Source organism: Chanodichthys erythropterus, chromosome 24, assembly GCF_024489055.1.
Source record: "Chanodichthys erythropterus isolate Z2021 chromosome 24, ASM2448905v1, whole genome shotgun sequence".
Taxonomy (NCBI): domain Eukaryota; kingdom Metazoa; phylum Chordata; class Actinopteri; order Cypriniformes; family Xenocyprididae; genus Chanodichthys; species Chanodichthys erythropterus.
This window is the reverse complement of record NC_090244.1, coordinates 17,923,351-17,944,331: the sequence shown is the minus strand read 5'-3', so window position 1 is coordinate 17,944,331 and position 20,981 is coordinate 17,923,351. Positions and strand designations below refer to the sequence as shown.

Here is a 20,981-nt window from a genome sequence, read left to right as displayed (position 1 = left end):
TATAGTAGATGATGCTTTTGTAGTACAAAATCAAAATCTTTTATTGCAAATAAGCAAGAGAACAACCTTTTTGCTATGATATGTCTGCTTTAATGCATTTCAAAAAGAATATCTTAGACAAAACATTGAAATATTTGTGGTACGAAGCTTTTCTGAGTTTGCTGACCAGCATTGCTATACACAAAGCATCATGGAGACTGAATTACATGCCTTGACAGAGATGGAAGGGAAATCGCAGTCTCAACAGAAGAAAGGTCAAGCAGTGTGAAAAAAACAGGCTATATTGTAAGAACATGTCTGAAAACCTCAACCCCCATCTTTCATTCCGTCAAGTCTGAGCCATCAAAGTCGAGCTGAGCGTATGTTTTGTTGTCCACTATTCAGCGATTTTGACCAGAAATGAATAGTCAAGGAGGTAAGAAGGTCAGAAGGTAGAAGAAGATACAAAAAGCGTTCAATTGTGACCTTGTATGGCTCAAAGAACTCGCCACTCCAGAACTAAAAATCTGTATTCACGCTCACACTGCTTTGGATTTCTCTGCTTATTGTCGTTAACCCATAATTCACTTCATTTTGCATCACATAGGTCGCACAGTAATGGCTCACATTCTCCATATTCCCTCCCACACAAGCCTGCAATAATATAGTGCATTACTGTTAGCACACGTCCATGGGAAACCACAATTACAGAGAAGCTTATCAATAAAGAAAGAGAGTAGAAGGGAAAGAATGGGCCTTGATGTAGAGACATAATTACAGGCACAGGTCCAGTAATGGACTCTGTGCGGTGTCCCAGAAGAGCATCGTAACCAACCACATCATGGTCATCTCTTGCTGCGTGATTGATTTATTATTGCAGTGCGTCTTGCTCATGTAGACATGGACATGCCACGTTAATTATGTTGTAATTATGGAAATACAATTAAAGGAAGAGACACATGTGAGCGATTAAAATCATTCCTCCAGGCTCATCAACTGTGGTTATCCCTGTGTGTGTGTGTGTGTGTGCATATTTGGCTGTCTGAAAGTTGTTTAGGTGCTTTAATATGATTTTGACAGGATTATGCATTTCTCTTAAAAGTGCTGTGGCGGATCATGGTACAGTGGTTTTTTCAGATGGTAATTCCATGGTAATTTGATACAGTTAAGTTTACATAACCTTTGCGTAATATAGATGTTTTTTTTATTTTTTATATGAAGTCATCATTTATTTATTTATTTAAACAATATTTATTTATTAATGGTTATTTTTATATTATATTTTTATATAATTTTTTAAATATTTTATACGGATGATTTGACACAAATGTAGACATGCAAAATGAGGAAATATGGTGTAATTTCTGTCTTGTGGGTTATGTAAAATCTATTATGCTGCTTCTTCAGTATAGTATTAAATAAGCAGTTAAATGTGTTTTTTTTTTCTCTATTTTTAAAAATAATATTTTATGTATAGATTCCAGATGGGTTTGTTATGGAGACTTTTTTCCGCCATGAAATTAAAAATAAAAAAGGTAATTGCGAGTTTATATCTCACAATTCTGACTTTTTTTCTTTCAAATGCGAGTTTATATCTTACAATTCTGACTTTTTTTTCTCAGAATTTCTCAGAACAATTGTGAGATATAAAGTCAGAATTGCGTGATATCACGTCAGAATTGCGAGAAATAAAGTCAGAATTGTGATATAAAGTCAGAATTGAGTGTTATAAAGTCAGAATTGCATGATATAAAGTCAGAATTACGAGAAATAAAGTCAGAATTGCCATATATATAGTCAGAATTGCGAGATATAAAGTCAGAATTGCGAGTTATAAAGTCAGAATTGCGAGAAATAAAGTCAGAATTGCGAGTTATAAAGTCAGAATTGCAAGAAATAAAGTCAGAATTGAATGGTATAAAGTCAGAATTGCGTGTTATAAAGTCAGAATTGCAAGATATAAAGTCAGAATTGCGTGTTATAAAGTCAGAATTGCGAGATATAAAGTCAGAATTGCGAGATATAAAGTCAGAATTGCGAGTTATAAAGTCAGAATTGCGAGATATAAAGTCAGAATTGCGTGTTATAAAGTCAGAATTGCGAGATATAAAGTCAGAATTGCGTGTTATAAAGTCAGAATTGCAAGATATAAAGTCAGAATTGCGTGTTATAAAGTCAGAATTGCGAGATATAAAGTCAGAATTGCGAGATATAAAGTCAGAATTGCGTGTTATAAAGTCAGAATTGCGAGTTATAAAGTCAGAATTGCGAGTTATAAAGTCAGAATTGCGAGTTATAAAGTCAGAATTGCGAGATATAAAGTCAGAATTGCGAGATATAAAGTCAGAATTGCGTGTTATAAAGTCAGAATTGCGAGTTATAAAGTCAGAATTGCGAGATATAAAGTCAGAATTGCGAGTTATAAAGTCAGAATTGCGAGATATAAAGTCAGATTTGCGAGATATAAAGTCAGAATTGCGAGTTATAAAGTCAGAATTGTGAGATATAAAGTCAGAATTGCGTGTTATAAAGTCAGAATTGCGAGATATAAAGTCAGAATTGCGTGTTATAAAGTCAGAATTGCGAGTTATAAAGTCAGAATTGCGTGGTATAAAGTCAGAATTGCGTGGTATAAAGTCAGAATTGCTTGATATAAAGTCAGAATTGTGTGATATAAAGTCAGAATTGCGAGATATAAAGTCAGAATTGTGTGATATAAAGTCAGAATTGCGAGAAATAAAGTCAGAATTGCATGTTATAAAGTCAGAATTGCTTGATATAAAGTCAGAATTGCGAGCTATAAACTCAGAATTGGGTGAAATAAAGTCAGAATTGCGAGAAATAAAGTCAGAATTGTGTGATATAAAGTCAGAATTGCGAGAAATAAAGTCAGAATCGGATGTTATAAAGTCAGAATTGCGTGTTATAAAGTCAGAATTGCTTGATATAAAGTCAGAATTGCGAGTTATAAAGTCAGAATTGCGTGATATAAAGTCAGAATTGCGTGATATAAAGTCAGAATTGCGAGTTATAAAGTCAGAATTGCGTGATATAAAGTCAGAATTGCGTGATATAAAGTCAGAATTGCGTGATATAAAGTCAGAATTGCAAGAAATAAAGTCAGAATCGCATGTTATAAAGTCAGAATTGCGTGTTATAAAGTCAGAATTGCTTGATATAAAGTCAGAATTGCGAGTTATAAAGTCAGAATTGCGTGATATAAAGTCAGAATTGCGTGATATAAAGTCAGAATTGCGAGACATAAAGTCAGAATTGTGTGATATAAAGTCAGAATTGCGAGAAATAAAGTCAGAATTGCATGTTATAAAGTCAGAATTGCGTGTTATAAAGTCAGAATTGCTTGATATAAAGTCAGAATTGCGAGCTATAAACTCAGAATTGGGTGAAATAAAGTCAGAATTGCGAGATATAAAGTCAGAATTGTGTGTTATAAAGTCAGAATTGCGAGAAATAAAGTCAGAATCGCATGTTATAAAGTCAGAATTGCGTGTTATAAAGTCAGAATTGCTTCATATAAAGTCAGAATTGCGAGCTATAAACTCAGAATTGGGTGAAATAAAGTCAGAATTGCGAGAAATAAAGTCAGAATTGCATGTTATAAAGTCAGAATTGCGAGAAATAAAGTCAGAATCGCATGTTATAAAGTCAGAATTGTGTGTTATAAAGTCAGAATTGCGTGATATAAAGTCAGAATTGCGAGATATAAAGTCAGAATTGTGTGATATAAAGTCAGAATTGCGAGAAATAAAGTCAGAATTGCATGTTATAAAGTCAGAATTGCGTGTTATAAAGTCAGAATTGCTTGATATAAAGTCAGAATTGCGTGTTATAAAGTCAGAATTGCGTGATATAAAGTCAGAATTGCGAGCTATAAACTCAGAATTGGGTGAAATAAAGTCAGAATTGCGTGATATAAAGTCAGAATTGCGAGACATAAAGTCAGAATTGCGTGTTATAAAGTCAGAATTGCGAGACATAAAGTCAGAATTGCATGATATATAGTCAGAATTGCGAGTTATGAAGTCGGAATTTGGTGATATAAAGTCATTATTCTGACTTTATAACTCGCAATTCTGACGTGATATCACACAATTCTGACTATATATCATGCAATTCTGACTTTATAACTCGCAATTACGAGAAAAAGTCAGAATTGTGAGATAAAAAGTTGTAATAACCGTTTTAATTTTTTTTATTTAGTGGTGGCATCCATTGTTTGTGAATGTATGAGAAAAGAGGGTTATATAAAATTATGAGCACAAATTTATAAACATAAATGAGTACCAGATTCATTACTTTAATATCTATGGAATGGAATAAAAATGTAAAATAAATAAATAAAAATGAAAATATCATGTAAATGTTACATTTTACAAAATTTCAAATAATTATTACTGTTTCATTCTGCTTTTAAAGTCTAGTCGTAAATCATGAGATTAATCAGAATTATTTTATTCTATTGGCCCAATTAAATTCTTAATAGGAATTAAATATATTTTCCAGAAAATATTATATATATATTTATAATTCTTTTCACAGTATAAATATGTCTTTATATGCATCTTCATTCTTATTGAGTCTCTCCAACAGTGTGTAGCTTTAGCCACATTAGCAATGCAGCACGTTATCAAACTCATTCAGAATCGAATGTTAGCAAACATCCACAAAATACACACCATACCTATGTGATCTGAAATGCTGCATCACGAACAGTTTGTTATGATTCATTTTCAGAGTTATATTTGCTGTGTGAGCTTCTCCTGTATTATTTATGCCTCAGTGTATTGGAATCACAAGCTTGGGGGCAGAGAGCACAAGCTCATTTGCATTTAAAGGCACACACACCAAATCAGCGCATTTTTTCTCCCACCCAAAAATAGGCAGTTAAAACATAAAAATCAATGGGGTATTTTGAGCTTAAACTTCACAGACACATTCTGGGGACACCTCAGATTTAAATTACATCTGGTCAAAAGGGGCGTAATAGGTCACCCCCTACTTTATAGAATATATATCAAAATATATTTAAAAATGGTACTGTATTTGTATCAGAACACATGTACCACCTGGTTGTTGGTCTTGCTGTAGAACGTATGTGAAGTAATGAAACTGCTGGATTCTTTATTTTCATAACTAGCTTTATTGTAAGGCCGCTGATTAGCGGTATGTGGTGATTGGTCTTTGTACTTCATATAAAAAAATTAAGTCAAATACGGCAGTTATAACTAATGAAGTATTGTGTAGACTCAGTTTGACACTACTTTATTCTTCATAACAGCCAATTACAGAAAAGAAATTTGTACTTGCGTTAAAAATTATGTATTTTCCCCCCTCAAAGGCCAAACATAAAAGTCAACTCAACATCATTATGGAAAATTCATAATGTACTCTATGCAAATCAGCCTTGGACACAATCTTCACTTTCCTGCGATTGAAATGTACCCCTTATCATGAGTTAAAAACGAAACTGTCTCCAGAACACTAATAACTGGCAGTTAATTATACTCTTGAATAAACAAGCAGTAACCAGATGCTATTAATTTTCGTTTTTGTGCCTGATTGGCATGCAGTGGAGCCTGGCAGCGTGGCAAAGTGACCCTCTCCATCATTTGAAACCCCACTACATCATTACCGTAGTGTTTAGGAGGCCGTTCTCACTAGCACGGCAATGCAATCTCTATGTAAATGGTGCATAAGCAACAATAATCATGAAAAATGACGGCAATATATAATTTGCTGCTCCAGATAAAATAGCAGTTTTATGGAAGGGGAAAACAAACACTCGTTTTTCCTTTGGGAACAACCACGCGCCCATTCATGTTTGGTTTGCCATTATGAGTTATTTAAAACGGTACAATCTGTCTTTCGGAGATGTCTCATCAGTCTGAGTGATCTTGTTACATGATTGGAGAAACTGAAACTGCTTGTGTGACTTTCTCCTGCTGTTCATCTGTTGTACAGTATACAGACAGACTAGGATAGTGCATGTTTATTAGGAAACAGTAGATCAATGTTGTGCTGTTTACTTTGATATTTCCTGTTTGAAAAAACCTTAAAATATTTGCGACTATCCATTTAGCAGGCATGGTTTGTCCAAATCAGCAGAGTATTCATGTTCATCTTTGGGATAGTTCATCCATCATAAAATAATTTTTTTTTCGCATCCGTAGCAAGCACTTTGAGAGGTGTTTTGACAATTCAGAGCCACCATACACCAAAATCCAAAATGGTGTCTGACAAGGTGATCCATTTCCTCTCGCAGCGGAATACACATATATTGGTGGTCTTCTTTTTAATATGTGGCTCCAGTATCGCTAGCAAAGCATCAAACTGAGCCACTGACATCCTGAAGTAAACTTTGAATCGCTCGGGATAACTCTGCAGCTCCTTGATAAGGAGGTGCAGCTCTCCTTCCTCTCTACGCAATCTCAGGATTGGATGGACACAATATTTCCTCTTTCTTTTTCAGTTTTTAACAAGAGAGAGGACAACAAAATCATCCTCACTGCTTGAAGACTCCATTTTGTGTTGATTTGCGTTTTTTTTGCAACAGATTAATTAATACACAACGGAATGTGCAAGGTTTCTGTGCGTGACGAATTTTTAGGATGATGAATATGAAAAAAATGCATATGCAAATTTTTAGACAGTGTGCAAAGACCTTTACTCTTTTCATGTAGTTTGGAACTACAATGTGAGCATGAGCATGATGTAAATCATGACACTACCCCTTTAAAGGTGAAGTGCGTCAATTCTGTGCCACCAGCAGAATCAATTGTCCATCTGCGACTGGTTACAACAAAAAATAGCTCCACCCCCTGACTCACACCATTGGTTGAACTACTGTTGCTATGTCAGGCAGGTCAGGAAGCATAAACAAACAGAGTACTGTTTTGAAAACATCACAGAGTCACACTTTTTTTAGGATTTTTTTTTTTTTTTTAGTTGTCTCAGCATATTAAGCTGGGATAGGAGAAAGTATTTTACCACCATTAAACTATAGACTTATTTTGTGTGTGCAAACAGTGATGACGTTTTTTTTTTGTGGGCAGAGCCTACCTGGTGGCAGAAAATTACAGTTCTGCAGTAGCAGTCTGTGGAAGCCACGGAATAAAAGAATAAAAAAAGTTAATTTTGAGTTTATATCTCACAATTCTGACTTTTTTTTCTCACAATCCTGAGTTTATATCTCACAATTTCATAGAAGGAAAAACAGAACTGTGAGATATACTCGTTATTCTGTCTTTTTTCCCTCAAAATTGCGAGTTTATACCCTGCAATTCTGACTTTTTTAATCTTAGAATTGTGATATAAACTCAAAATTGTGAGTTATAACCTCTGAAGACTGGTCTGGAGATATAACCACGCAAATGCAAAAAAATAAATCAGAATTGTGACATAAAAATTATAGTTATAGTCTATATCTAAAAGTTATCTATGTAAAATGTTATAGGTTTAAATATTATTTCGTGCTATAACTGCTATGTATGTATATCCACTATGAACTGCATATGTGAATATTATGTAGACTTACTGTTTACATCAAATTCATGCTTTAATAGTAGACTAATCATTGCAGGTTTCATCAGTCCAGTCCGTGACTTGCAACATAAACGTCTGCGTTTAGCTTCAAAGGGCATCTTCAATGATTGTATTCTATAAAAACGAAGACGATATTTTTTGCATTCCGATTCTTACATCCAAAGGTACAACAAAACTTTTTTTCTTTTATTCAGTGGATTTTGCCCATTTTCCTCCACTTGTTACGGCTATTTTTCTGCCACCACAATGTGTGTGCAGCCGCAAGTGACGTAACTGTGACGTCTGCTCCCAATTGGTTTATACACATCACTTTTCACAAAGTATTGTTTCACCTTTGAATTCTAGCTCAACTAGTTACGCCAACATTGTACAACCCAAGTCACCTCAGAAGAATTTCAGTAAGAGACAGTCTTAAGTGTAAAAATAACATTTCAAACATACAAGCGCACTCCGGGTCCTTCATATCCCATCTCTCCCACTGCGTTACTGCGCCAGAAGCAATGCGCTAGTGTTCCCATTATGCTCACTAGGCTGTCCCAAGATGATCAAAAGTACATAGCTGGATGTCTCTCTCCTCTTTGCTTAGCTTGCTATTGTGAAATACCTGTCTTATAATCAGTTATCCACACCTGCCGTATCACCACAGGTAACAGAGGCTGGAGTCTGTTATTCAAAATCCCCCCTACAGATTCTGAGCGGACGTCTTTTCCCTCACGTTAAAGATGCTTAATGAGCCCGTAACAGCAGTAGGAACCCGAGATATAATGTAGATTCTCTCTGTGTGTCGGCTTTTATAGTGGAAATCTTCACCCGGGATGCAAAGTCACTGACCTCATTGGCTGGGATAAGCCGTTATGGATTAAGGAGGAATTTACATAATGTTAAAGAGAGATGAAATTCAGCCCTACCCAGAACCACCTCAGCTGAACCTTTCATTCTCTCTGAAATTACTAAGAGCCATTTAGGGAGGATGTCATTGCATTAGTCTGGTGATCTCATTAGTTTAGATTAATCTCTTCAACTTCTCTCATTCTTTTTCACCTTTGAAGATTCAGAGAAGTTTTATTCGTTCAACTGCACCTGTTCGTCCTATCATTCTCCCATAAAACAGATTGATGAGCCAACTGGCGCCATCTGCCTAACCTAATGAACTCTTCTTAAAGGGATAGTTCTCACAAAAATTTGAATTCTGTCATCATTCACTCACCATGTTGTTCCAAGTCTTCTGAAACACAGCGATAGCTTTGTGTGAGGAATGGATCAAAACTTTGAAATTATTCACTGAAAATAAATGATTACTTTCATTTTAATCTTTTCAATTAATCAGTTGAATCAGTTTACAAAACCGGTCGTTATTGTTATAGTTGTGGTGTGGACTTCCATATTCTCGTAGAATTAGAATTATTATTAAAGCTTTAGGTATAGTTATCATTCTTGGTGTGAACAAGCCATAAATGATTTATTCATTATCCCAGTCCTCAGTCATTGACTCATTTTGACTTACTGACTCAAATTCGACTCACTGAGTCAATGATCTAATCACAGCTGTTAACATGATACTCAAGGGAAGTTGAGATGTATTGACTGCTTTTACAATAATGATTTTATGGTTCATTTTGTCCTCAAAATTTCTCCCTTTGTGTTCCACTGAAGAAATAAAGGTTTGGAATGACATAAGTGTGAGTAAATGATGGCAAAATTTTCATTTCTGCTTTTCATTCAATCCACAGAGGGCAGCAGAGTGCCAAAATGAGATCATCTAGCAGTGATCAGATTTCAGATAATTGGTTTGTAAACCATTATGCTTGGATGTTCTTCCAAATCTGAAATCTGCTGTTTCTTCTCAACAGTTTATTCCATTACTGTGGAAATGCACTGCCAGAAAGAAGTGCCAGAACTATGCAGGCTTCTAAAGATGAGGCAAAGTCTCAAATCTGTATCTTCACAGGAATAAAACGTTGCCCAGCTTGAATTATGATCACAAACCTTCATCTCATGCTCTCGTTTCCAGTGTTGGGGAAAGTTACTTTTAAAAGTAATGCATTACAATATTGCGTTACTCCCGAAAAAAGTAACTAATTGCGTTATTTAGTTACTTTTTATAAAAAGTAATGTGTTACATTACTTTTGCACTACTTTTTCTCACCTGGGCTGGGCTGGGCTGGGCTTGCTTTGTTTTATAATAACAACAAAAAAAGTTATATTTTTGGCAAATGTAAAGACCCTTTCACACCAAAAGTGAAACAAATAAGCCTCAGGCTGAAGGAAATGCATATTTACCCCTGAACAGTAGAGGGCGCAGCTTTACGCCCGAACAGTAGAGGGAGCAGCTAAAACAAACCTTTCAGCTGTGCTACCTTTCTAGATTAAAGAAGAATAGGATAGCTGTCAGTCAATAAATGTGAAAAAGTAACTTGCATTACTTACCGTATTTGAACTTTTGTTGTAAATTTACAAGTAATGTGCTACTTTACTATTTACTTGAAAAAGTAATCTGATTACGTAACTCAAGTTACTTGTAATGAGTTACCCCCAAAACAACTAATTTCTTATCTGACAGTTAATTTTTTTTTTTTAATTCTGCTGCTTTTTGTTGACAAAATAATTGTGGAGAATGGAATCATAATATGATGCAGGCTAGATTCAAACCTTAATTTCCAAGATGAGCACCAGAGCACTACCACTAAGCCACAGCTCCAACCTTGGGTTTCAATTCTAAAAGCACTGTGCATTTGAAGGGATCAAAATAGATGAAACTGCTACACATTTACACTGTTACTGGCTCTAGAGTTCCTAGATTTTGAACAAGAAATTAGTTGGAAAATGCATCAAGCTCTGGAACATTTTAACAGTCAAGAATTCTGACCTTGTCTGTTGGATTAATTCAAATCGATAGTATTGACTGACTGACACAATGTGCACTTCAGTGTAACAAATTTAAGATCTCAAAATTGCTATCCATATCTGGGGAGCTTAAAGTAAAAGAGTTTCATGTTATGTTCTTTTGAATGATTTATTCGTATTGATCAGTAAACTCAGGGGCCGACATAATGAGATTATATGTCGATACAGGTGTTTTTTGTCATTTATCTTGCTGTGTACTCGCAGCACATAGAGCCTTGTAGGAAACACTGTGGATCTGAGGTACAGTAGCATACCGGGGTCATTGAATATTAATTGAGCGGTTAATATGCAATGACCTCAGCACTGCATAAAATCATGCAGTTCATTTAATCTACATCCGAGGGGCCTGAGTCTACTTAAAAATGTGTCCCAAATGACACATTTATGAAACTGCAGCTTTGCAGATTTGAGCAATGCATGATTTCTTATCTGTGAAGCCTTGAAATTAAACACAAACAAAAACCTGCCATTAGCACAAACTGCCCATCGGCCCGTCTGGATCACTATTCATGTTTAAGAAATGTATGAAAACCTACTAAAGAGGCATTTTTCAACAAACACACTTAAAGCAGGTCCCCTGAGCTGCTGTTCCATTTCAGTGGCTTTAGTTGTTGCAGACTATAGGGTCCAAGGAGCCTAAGAATGGGGCCAAGATGTCACGGCTGAGGTAAATTGCAAAAACAAATGCAGGTTTTACTATGAGATAAGGGACTGTGCTGGCTTTCACACTTCTAGACTTCACTGGCTTACAGTTGAGGGAAATCAACTGATCATTCTCAAAACTGAGAATCCATGAGTGTTAAGTCCTAGGTATACTTTGTTTTTTTTTTTACACGTACGCTAGTGTTTGTGCACAGTTGATTACAAAGTATACTTCATTTGACTCATAGAGTTGTACAAATGAGGTTAATTTCTCACCTCTTCGCTCAATCTCTTGTCTATGTAGGCCTCCACTGTCACTGTAGCTTGCATGTGTTCTGGTCTTATACAGCTTTTCTTTGACTACCTTATCATTGAAAAGAGATACATTCGAGACAGATTACAATCCGACCACCTCAAGAGGTGTTTTAAGATGCTTTCAAGGCAAGACTTGGCCAAGCACCATGGCTAAAACGGGTATGTTTTAGCCCACTTTGAACACGTCGTGTAAGTCACGTTTTTTGCCATTATAAAGCTTAGACGCATCTTAATATAATTCAGATTGTGTTCATCAGAAAGAAGAAAGTTATATACATCTAGGATGGCTTGAGGGTGAATAAATCTTGGGTTAATTTTCATTTTAAAGTGAACTAATCCTTTAAGCAAATATATACAGCCTACCTTTGCTTCATATGAGCCGAAGTTCACTTCAATCAGGTGAGCAGAATAAAAAAAGCCTCCACAGACAGTATCTATCAAGCATTCATGATTCTATGCCATTCCCACAGACACAATCTGATGATATACCTCTCGCTTTGGGATTGGGATTGAAGTGTTATAGTCTAGCTGCATATACGACTTGAGGTGACTCCTGTGAGATATAAATTGAATTCCATACTCCCCCCCCCACACACACACCCACCCACCCTGTATTGAATCCCATTGTCTGAGAGAGATAAAGTAACCAGATTTTCAGCCCTGCAGTCTTGCATTTTTGTTTTTTTGTTTTTCTAGAAGATTGCAGGCTTTGGATGAGGCTAAATCTGCAGTGCTTGTTACTGTGGGTCTTCAGGGCATTTGTGGTTTTGCATCAGAATCTCAATGACTCTGTGAGGGTCTTGAGTTTGTGGTAATTAACGGCAGCTGCTCGTTATAGTTTTCAGTAATTAGACTTTTATATATGATCTGCAGTTGTCTCCGGCGAACACTGTAGATACATAATATTTGGAAACAAGAAATGCGCAGGAAGTACTACAAAAAAAAGAAATGCAGGGAATTCCACAGTGAACATGAAGGCAGGGGGACTAAAAAGGAAGAAAGGTGCAAGAAAGGAGTTGAAAGGAATAGTGATCCAAAAATGAAAATTCAGACATTATTCACTTTAGTGCTGGCTCTATGAAACCTCATGAAACCTTCCCTTCGCCTGCAGGTAACTATGTATATGAGCTTTGTATAAATAAGGTACAAGGCAGAGTAAATGATACACTTCTAATACCTGCAGCATTGTAATGGCCTCAAAAGAGGTTGATTGAGCTTGTGAGTCTCTCCTTGCTGCTCTTGGAAGGATCTTTTAATAAGCCATTCATAGGTTCTGGAGCCTCATGGTGCTGCTACAGCACTTGCCTCACAAAAAGACCATTCGTCTCCCACATCACATGAGCTGGGAGAGATTGTGTATGTCCATTTGCAATATTGGAGGTTATTTATAGGTTTCAAAAGGGCCTCCTTTGGGGCTGACATTCTCACTTCAGGGCTGCAATCATGAGGAAAACTTTTTAACCTTTTTACAAAACTTGTGCAAATAAAGCAAAGGCCCAGGAATCGTGACAACTTATATCGATCATCTGAAACCTGGGATTTTTATTTGCCTAAAATGAGCAAGAAAAAGGATGCAAGGCTGGAACTGTGACATGTTTGGTTACATTGGGCCTTGGTGCTCATTCAGGAGAATTTTGCTTGAATTTTTAGTTTATTTTATTTTATACTTTGCACCACGGAGCTCATTTGGGAGAAATTGGCTTGAATTTATTTTATTTTATTTTATTTTATTTTATTTTATTTTATTTTATTTTATTTTATTTTATTTTATTTTATGTTATTTTATTTTATTTTTGTTTATTTTAGTTTAGTTTACATTAATTAATTAATTAATTAAGTAATTTATTTATTTAAGATTTATTTGTGGCATTCTTTATTATGACAGGACAGTAAGTTGACAGGAAGCGAAGTTGGAGAGAGAGAGAGAGAGGGGGGTGGGGGGGGGAGATAAAGAAAGGTCCATGAGCCGGGACTCAAATTCGGGATGCCTGAAGTGCAACAGCGCTAAATGTCGGTGCACTGCCCACAAGGCTATTGGCGCTGACTATTATTTTATTTTATTTTATTTTATTTTATTTTATTTATTTTGATATATTGCACCATGGTGCTCATTTGGGAAAAATTGGTTTGAATTTATTTATATTCTTTATTTAATTTAATTTAATTTTATTTTATTTTATTTTATTTTATTTTATTTTAGTTTAGTTTAGTTTAGTTTATTTTAGTTTATTTTATTTTAGTTTATTTTATTTTAGTTTACATTAATTAATTAAGTAATTTATTTATTTAAGATTTATTTGTGGCATTCTTTATTATGACAGGACAGTAAGTTGACAGGAAGCGAAGTTGGAGAGAGAGAGAGAGGGGGGGGGGGGATAGAGAAAGGTCCATGAGCCGGGACTCAAATTCGGGATGCCTGAAGTGCAACAGCGCTAAATGTCGGTGCACTGCCCACAAGGCTATTGGCGCTGACTGTTATTTTATTTTTTATTTTATTTTATTTTATTTTATTTTATTTTATTTTATTTTATTTTATTTTATTTTATTTTATTTTATTTTGATATATTGCACCATGGTGCTCATTTGGGAAAAATTGGTTTGAATTTATTTATATTCTTTATTTAATTTTATTTTATTATTTTATTTTATTTTATTTTATTTTATTTTATTTTATTTTATTTTATTTTATTTTATTTTATTTTATTTTATTTTATTTTATTTTATTTTGATACATTGCACCATGGTGCTCATTTGGGAGAAATTGGTTTGAATTCATTTATATTCTTTATTTTATTTTATTTTATTTTACTTTTTTTTTTCTTTTTTTTCTTTTTTTTTATGATGTATTGGGCCATGGTGCTCATTTGGGAGAAATGGGTTTGAATTTTTGGTCTACATATTTACGTATGTATGTGTGTATACTATCACTAAAATGGAAACAACTAGAAAAAAGAGAGATGGAACAGTGGGAAAAGTGTAGATGAGACTAACTGCTATATAAACTCATTATACTGACTATTATACTCACTCCAAATCATTATTGCATTCCAAAAGCTTCCAAAACCATTGCAGAGTCTCTGAATCTGAAAGACATTATCCTGATGGGCAAGGCATGTGTGTTCAACACAGAAACAATTACTTTAATCTGTGTTGGTGTTTCTAAGCTAAAGCTCAATATGCTTGTCAAATGAGTTGTCTATAGCATTGAAGGATCTTTCATTATCGACATCAATCTTCCACCGCAACTCTAATACACATTCTCCTGACTTTTAATTAAGACTTTAATTTCAGCAATAAACCCAATCATAAAACTCAAAATTGGTTTTATAGCCCTGGAGATGAATTGGAAAGCAGTTGAAGAATGAGCTCTTGGAGGCTTTTTATCATGACGAGAGTGTAGACAATCTTATTTATGATTTGACAGGATAGTTGTGATGAGCATTCAAAATACTTATGGCCATCCTGTAATACCAATAAAGCTGCAATAATTAGATACTGTATGCCATGTAGGGTTTTGAATATTTTAGAGTTTGAGGTTGCTGCAAGTTTTGGAAATATGTTAATAGGGTTCATATTCCACAGAGGACTAAAGTATAAGCATTCCATTTGCATTTGCGAATAAATATGAAAAATGCACTGTAGCAACTGACACCTGAACTATTTTATGGGACATTACAAAATAAACTACAACATACAAATGCACCTTGCAAGTGTGCAAAATTTGCAAAATTGCTCACTGGTCATGAATATTAATTAGGGTCATTATTATGAATGGACAATTACCATACTTATTTATTAACCTTAATTGAGAGTCTAGACACTTTGAAACTTGCTAGGATGTTATTATGTGGTTGCTAGGGTGTTCAGAATGGTTGCCAAGTTGATTGATGGTTGCTAGGGTGTTCTGGCTGGTTGCTAGGTGGTTTCTTATTAGCCAAGTCTAGCTCAGGTCCTTCCTTGAATGCAAGTCAGTCCACCAGACAAAAATCGTTTGATCACTTAGAAACTAAATAGCACACCTTTATCGATCTATTCATCGAAATATATAAACTACTAGTCAAAAGTTTGGAATAAATAAGATTTTTGTAAGAGTTTTTGATAGAGGTTTAATATGCTCAGTAAGGCTGCATTATTTGATGAAAAATATAGTAAAAACATTAAAGGGGTCTTGACATGAGAAATCAAATTTGTCTTGATCTTTTGACATTTAAGATGTATTTAAACATCCTGCAAGTTTCATAGCTTAAAACACCCTCCTTATTATAAAAAAAACAAAAACATTTATTTAATCAAGCTCAAAAAACAGCTCGTTTTGATATTTGGTGACCTGTGACGTCACACGGGCAAATACATTTGCATATGACTGCCTTCAGAGCAAGACATCGACTAATAGTTATACATCATCGCACCATAGGCCCCGCGCACTGGCTTTCAGTCACTTAATGGCTGACATTTGCCTACACTGGATGTGAGTGTTTCGTCAAAAGCAGCTATAATCCATTATTATCACTGATGCTGTCTACACTGGATACAGTATACAGATGCGCATTCAGATTCTGATATACTCCACGCACTTGAGTCTGTCGACAACTGGACAAATGGTAGAATGAAAGGACGTTAGCTTTGACGTGTCCAGTTTAAACAGCTCATTTATGTCTCCAACTTCAGAAAGATCCCAGCGTCGGAAACAAGTGGATGGTTTATTTTAATGGTGTCCCAGATCGCTTCAGAGGATTATATGTTTGTTCGAAGCATTTGACTGCAGATTGTTTTGTAAATGAGCCACAGTTTAAAGAAATGTTAATACAGAATTTACACAGAAACGCTTATTGAAAGATTAAGCAGACAAATGTATCTGAGGTGGTGAGGCCATGATGGGCTGCTTTAGAGAAGAGGAAGAGTTGTTGTAGTAGAGTGTTGTTATCATGCTGTCATTGGTGTAAGATTTTATTTATTTATTTATTTTAATATTCATCAAAGGACTTGTTAATTGTTTAAAAGTAACATTTTAAATGTTACAAATTTCTATTTCAAACAAACAAACTTTTAAACTTTCTATTAAACAAAGAATCCTGAAAAAAAAAAACATGTTTCCACAAAAATATTAAGCAGCAAAATCATTTTTTTTCAACTATAAGTAGAAAGATTTTCCTGAAGAAAATCTGAGTCCTGCTTAGGCTACTGTGCGCAACTACACTGCTAGCACGTTTTAACAATATGCTAATGCAATTAACATGTTGCTAGAATGATGTTAACATGATTAGCATGTTGTTAACAAGATTAGCATGTTGCTAGCATGTTTTAACAAGATCCTTACACAATTAGCATATTGTTAACATAATGCTAACAAATTTTGAGCTAAGCTAATTGCTATTAGCATGTAGCTATTCACTGCTAGCAAATGTAGCATGTTGGGAGTGCAGTTTGCTAGAATAATAAGAATCTTTAATAATAAATGAGGACACAAATCAGCATATTAAAATTATGATTACTATTTTACTGTATTTTTGATCAAATAAATGAAGCTTTTGTGAGACCTCTTTCAAAAACATTAATTCTTAATTATTCCAAAGTTTTGACCGGTATTGATTTATCCTTCAAAATGTGTTGAAAATGTATCTAAGAAAGGTACTGCAGTGGATGTAAACGGCTGGTTTCCATCCATATTGAAGGTAATTCATCAAGCACAGTGTGAGTCATATAGCTCCATGTCTCCCAGACACTAATAAGCCCATATCAAGAGGTAAATGGAGCATTTGGCCAGTTGCCCTCAGTCCAAATGTGTAATTTTGCTTCAGATTACAACTCATCAGCGAGTGAGAATTACTCTCCCGACAAGTTTTACTGTGAACCCGGACCCTTAATTCCCATTTTAAAGTAACTACCTCAAGGCAGGAGATGAGAGGAGAGCTCAACATTGCCTCACAAAATGTTCTGTGATGTGATGCTGTATGGTCCAGGGACCATCTTGCATAAAACGAGTTCAAAGCAGCTTGAACGCTGTAGCCAGCAGCATGCTTTCGTTTCCTCTTGCAGACACGCATCAGATTTCTGCCCTAACAATTTCTTGTTAACAAAAGCTTATCATACATCCTATACATGCCGAATTTCAAAAGACCCTGCGGAGGGTGACAGGCAGCCACTGAAATTACTCACAGATATTTTCTGTGCCAGGCAAGCATCATCTTATTTTCCTCCCCCGAGGGGAAGCATGAATACTTGTGCAAACCCCTGAATCTAAATCATAGATGCCCAGAAAGGTATTAAATATTAATCACACAAAGGTGGTCAGAGGACAGAGTGAATAGGGGTAAATATTAGATGAAGATGGATTACTTCATCTCTCCCTTAGCTAGAGGAAGGATTTCATTTTAGAAAAAAAGTAGTGGTTAGGTCTGTCAAATAAATTGTAAACACAAATTAATTAACACATTCAAAAGAAAGGAACGAAAACAAAAACTATGCAAGTCCCATTCATAATGAAATGAAAAATTATACAATTTTAAAAAGAAATCTAATTTAGATCGCTTTGTGAACTTAATCTCACATTTCTAGCATCATGCTATTATTCCATTCTCGTTCATAAAGTAAAAATTATAAAGTATGGGATTTTAAATAAAAATGTACATTTCTAAATACAGATTATATTTTTTAAAATACATAATATTATATTATAATATATTATATAATGTATATTTAAATATAGGAAATTACTAAGGCTGCACGATATTGGGAAAATATGCGATATGCAATATTGTTGTTGAATATTGCGATAACGATATTTCTTGCGATATCACATTTATCTAGAGAAATGCTAGATTTAGCAGTTCATTTGTTACTGTATTTGTTCATCTTTGTTAATGTTAGTTAATAAAAATACAGCTGTTCATGGTTTGTTCATGTTTGTTCACAGTGCATTAACTAATGTTAACAAGCTGTATTAGTAAATGTTGAAATTAACATTAACAAAGATAAATAAATGCTTTATAAGTGCAGTTCATTATTAGTTCATGTTAACTAATGTTAACTAATGACCATTTTTCTAAAGTGTTACCGAAATATAATCTAAAATATAATACCATGCCTATATACTACATTCAACTATGCCTTTTTCTGTTTTCATTTAATTATTGAAAATATAAACATTCAACACTCACCGATGGCCAGATGCAAGCGGTGACCAAAGCATAGTCGGACCAGGCGCGCCGTTGACACGGGGGACCCCCGCAGTTTTGAAGACAGAAATCGTCCCCCGCACTTTTGATAAGGGCTGCTTCAATCAGTCACAATATGTCATCTTTTAGCTAAATCAACTGTACGTCGCGGATGTGAACAGGAAAAGCGCTCTCGAACGGAGAAACACGCGATCTCCAAACAATCGATCAAATCGCGCTAACGTTTTAGGATAGGTTGATGGTATATAAATCATTCCCGAACGTTAGCGTTTGTCAATCAAGCCAAACCGTCCATTCAGAAACCGAGAAATTTTACACTTTAGGGTAAGGAGGCTGATCTCTCAGGTTGACGCGAGCTGGCTTGACTGAAGTTTTCATGAGGATTATAGTTTATGGACTGTTTTGATTTCGGTAATTACATCTAGAAAGTTAAAAGCATTGATGGCATCTATAATAGAGATATCTGAAAGCGAAGCGAAAGTTATTGCCTCGACCAGCGACGCAGTGTGGAGGACGCATGAGAGGAGACCTGCGCGTTTAATTGCTATGTGTACTATACTGTAATACTGAATTTGCAATGCTTATCAGTGGCGTGCACTTTGATCGCGAAAGTGAAAGTGCCCTTTGCGGTCGCATCGCGCTGCCCCCGCGTTCCCATTTCTCCCGATGTGAACCGTGAGCTCCAGACCACAAGAGCGGTTAAGGCCCGGGTATACTTAATTTTCCGTGTTCCGCTCAAGCGCGCGAGCCTTTCAAAGAAACTTCTTTGCCCACGGAAAGACGCGTTCGGCGCATGCATGCGTTGCAGGCGTACATCTCTGGAATTGCGACTTGAGAAAAATAATTAACTGATATCTCCGGTCCAATTTGTTAATTAGACTAGACAAAGCCTTCTCTGCTCACAGTGTTAACAGGCATCATGTCTTTAGTTAAAAAACGCGTGATAGCTTCTGGGGAGGCGGGTATAAAGATAGTAAGGCCCCATCTGATTGGTCAAATTTGGATTAACAACCTATGCATGCAACGCACAAATGCTTGGCACATTTTTTTAATTATTTATCGGACCTCTCTGCGATACGGATATCGCATATACTATTATCGCGATAGCGATAATTTTTCGATATATCGTGCAGCCCTAGAAATTACGATTAAATAAAGAAATAATATAACAACATTTTTCCTGCACTTTATGGACTGACTTAATCTCATGTGTAAAAACATGGTCTAATTCATTTCTTGTAAAAACAAAAACAAAAAAACAACACCAACAAAACTTAGAATTAAAAAAAAAAAAAAAAAAAAAAAATATATATATATATATATATATATATATATATATATATATATATATATATATATATATATATATATATATAATATTCAATTCAATTCAATTCAATTCAAAAACTTTATTTCAGACTCATAAAAGGTCCATAAAAGAATATGAATATATATATATATATATATATATATATATATATATATATATATATATATATATATATATATATATATATATATATTTAAATAAAGGTTATATTTTTTAAAATATAGCAACATGGTCAAATTAATTTCTTGTAAAACAAGTAGAATTTAAAAAAATATTTTTTTTAAATATAGGTTATTTTTTTAAATATATCTAAATATATAATATAATATAATATAATATAATATAATATATTTAAAAAAAAAAAAAAAAAATATATATATATATATATATATATATATATATATATATATATATATATATATATATATATATATATATATAATACTTTTTTTAAATTAAATAATATGTTTTTTTTCTGCACTTTATGGACTTAATCTTATGTGTAACATGCTCTAAATCATGCTTTTAGATGACAATGTATATTGCTTATGGGGGTTATTTTGTATCCTTTGAGCTTTGATGGTAATCAAAGGTGCTTCAAGTGATGAATTCTTGGAAAAGCACAAAATGTTCCTACCTGACAGATACTAAAAGCTGTCCGAAGAAATCACACTTTTCACAGAGTTCTCAGAGTTCTGGGTATTCAACAATCCGAGACCACTAGCAAAAATGCTTTTATGTTGCATTTCCTTTCCTTTCCTTTCCTTTCCTTTCCTTTCCTTTCCTTTCCTTTCCTTTCCTTTCCTTTCCTTTCCTTTCCTTTCCTTTCCTTTCCTTTCCTTTCCTTTCCTTTCCTTTCCTTTCCTTTCCTTTTTTTTGGACCCCACTCATCTCAAATATTTTCATTAAAACCATCCAGTCTCAGAATGTTCCCATATGTTTGTGATTTCCTTTCATCTTCTGTTTCCATTTGTTTAGTCAACTTCAGAGAGTGGGAGATAAGGAGAAGGCGAGGAAAAGAGAACATAGAAGAGGGGAAGAAAAATCTCCCATTAATTTCTCAGCAGATTCAT

General features: G+C 34.6%; 1 protein-coding gene across 2 annotated transcripts in view; it reads left to right on the top strand.

The window, feature by feature from the left end:
- Positions 1 to 20,981, top strand: part of grm8b (glutamate receptor, metabotropic 8b) — a 209,130-nt gene that overhangs the window by 89,471 nt on the left and 98,678 nt on the right. The window lies entirely within an intron of this gene.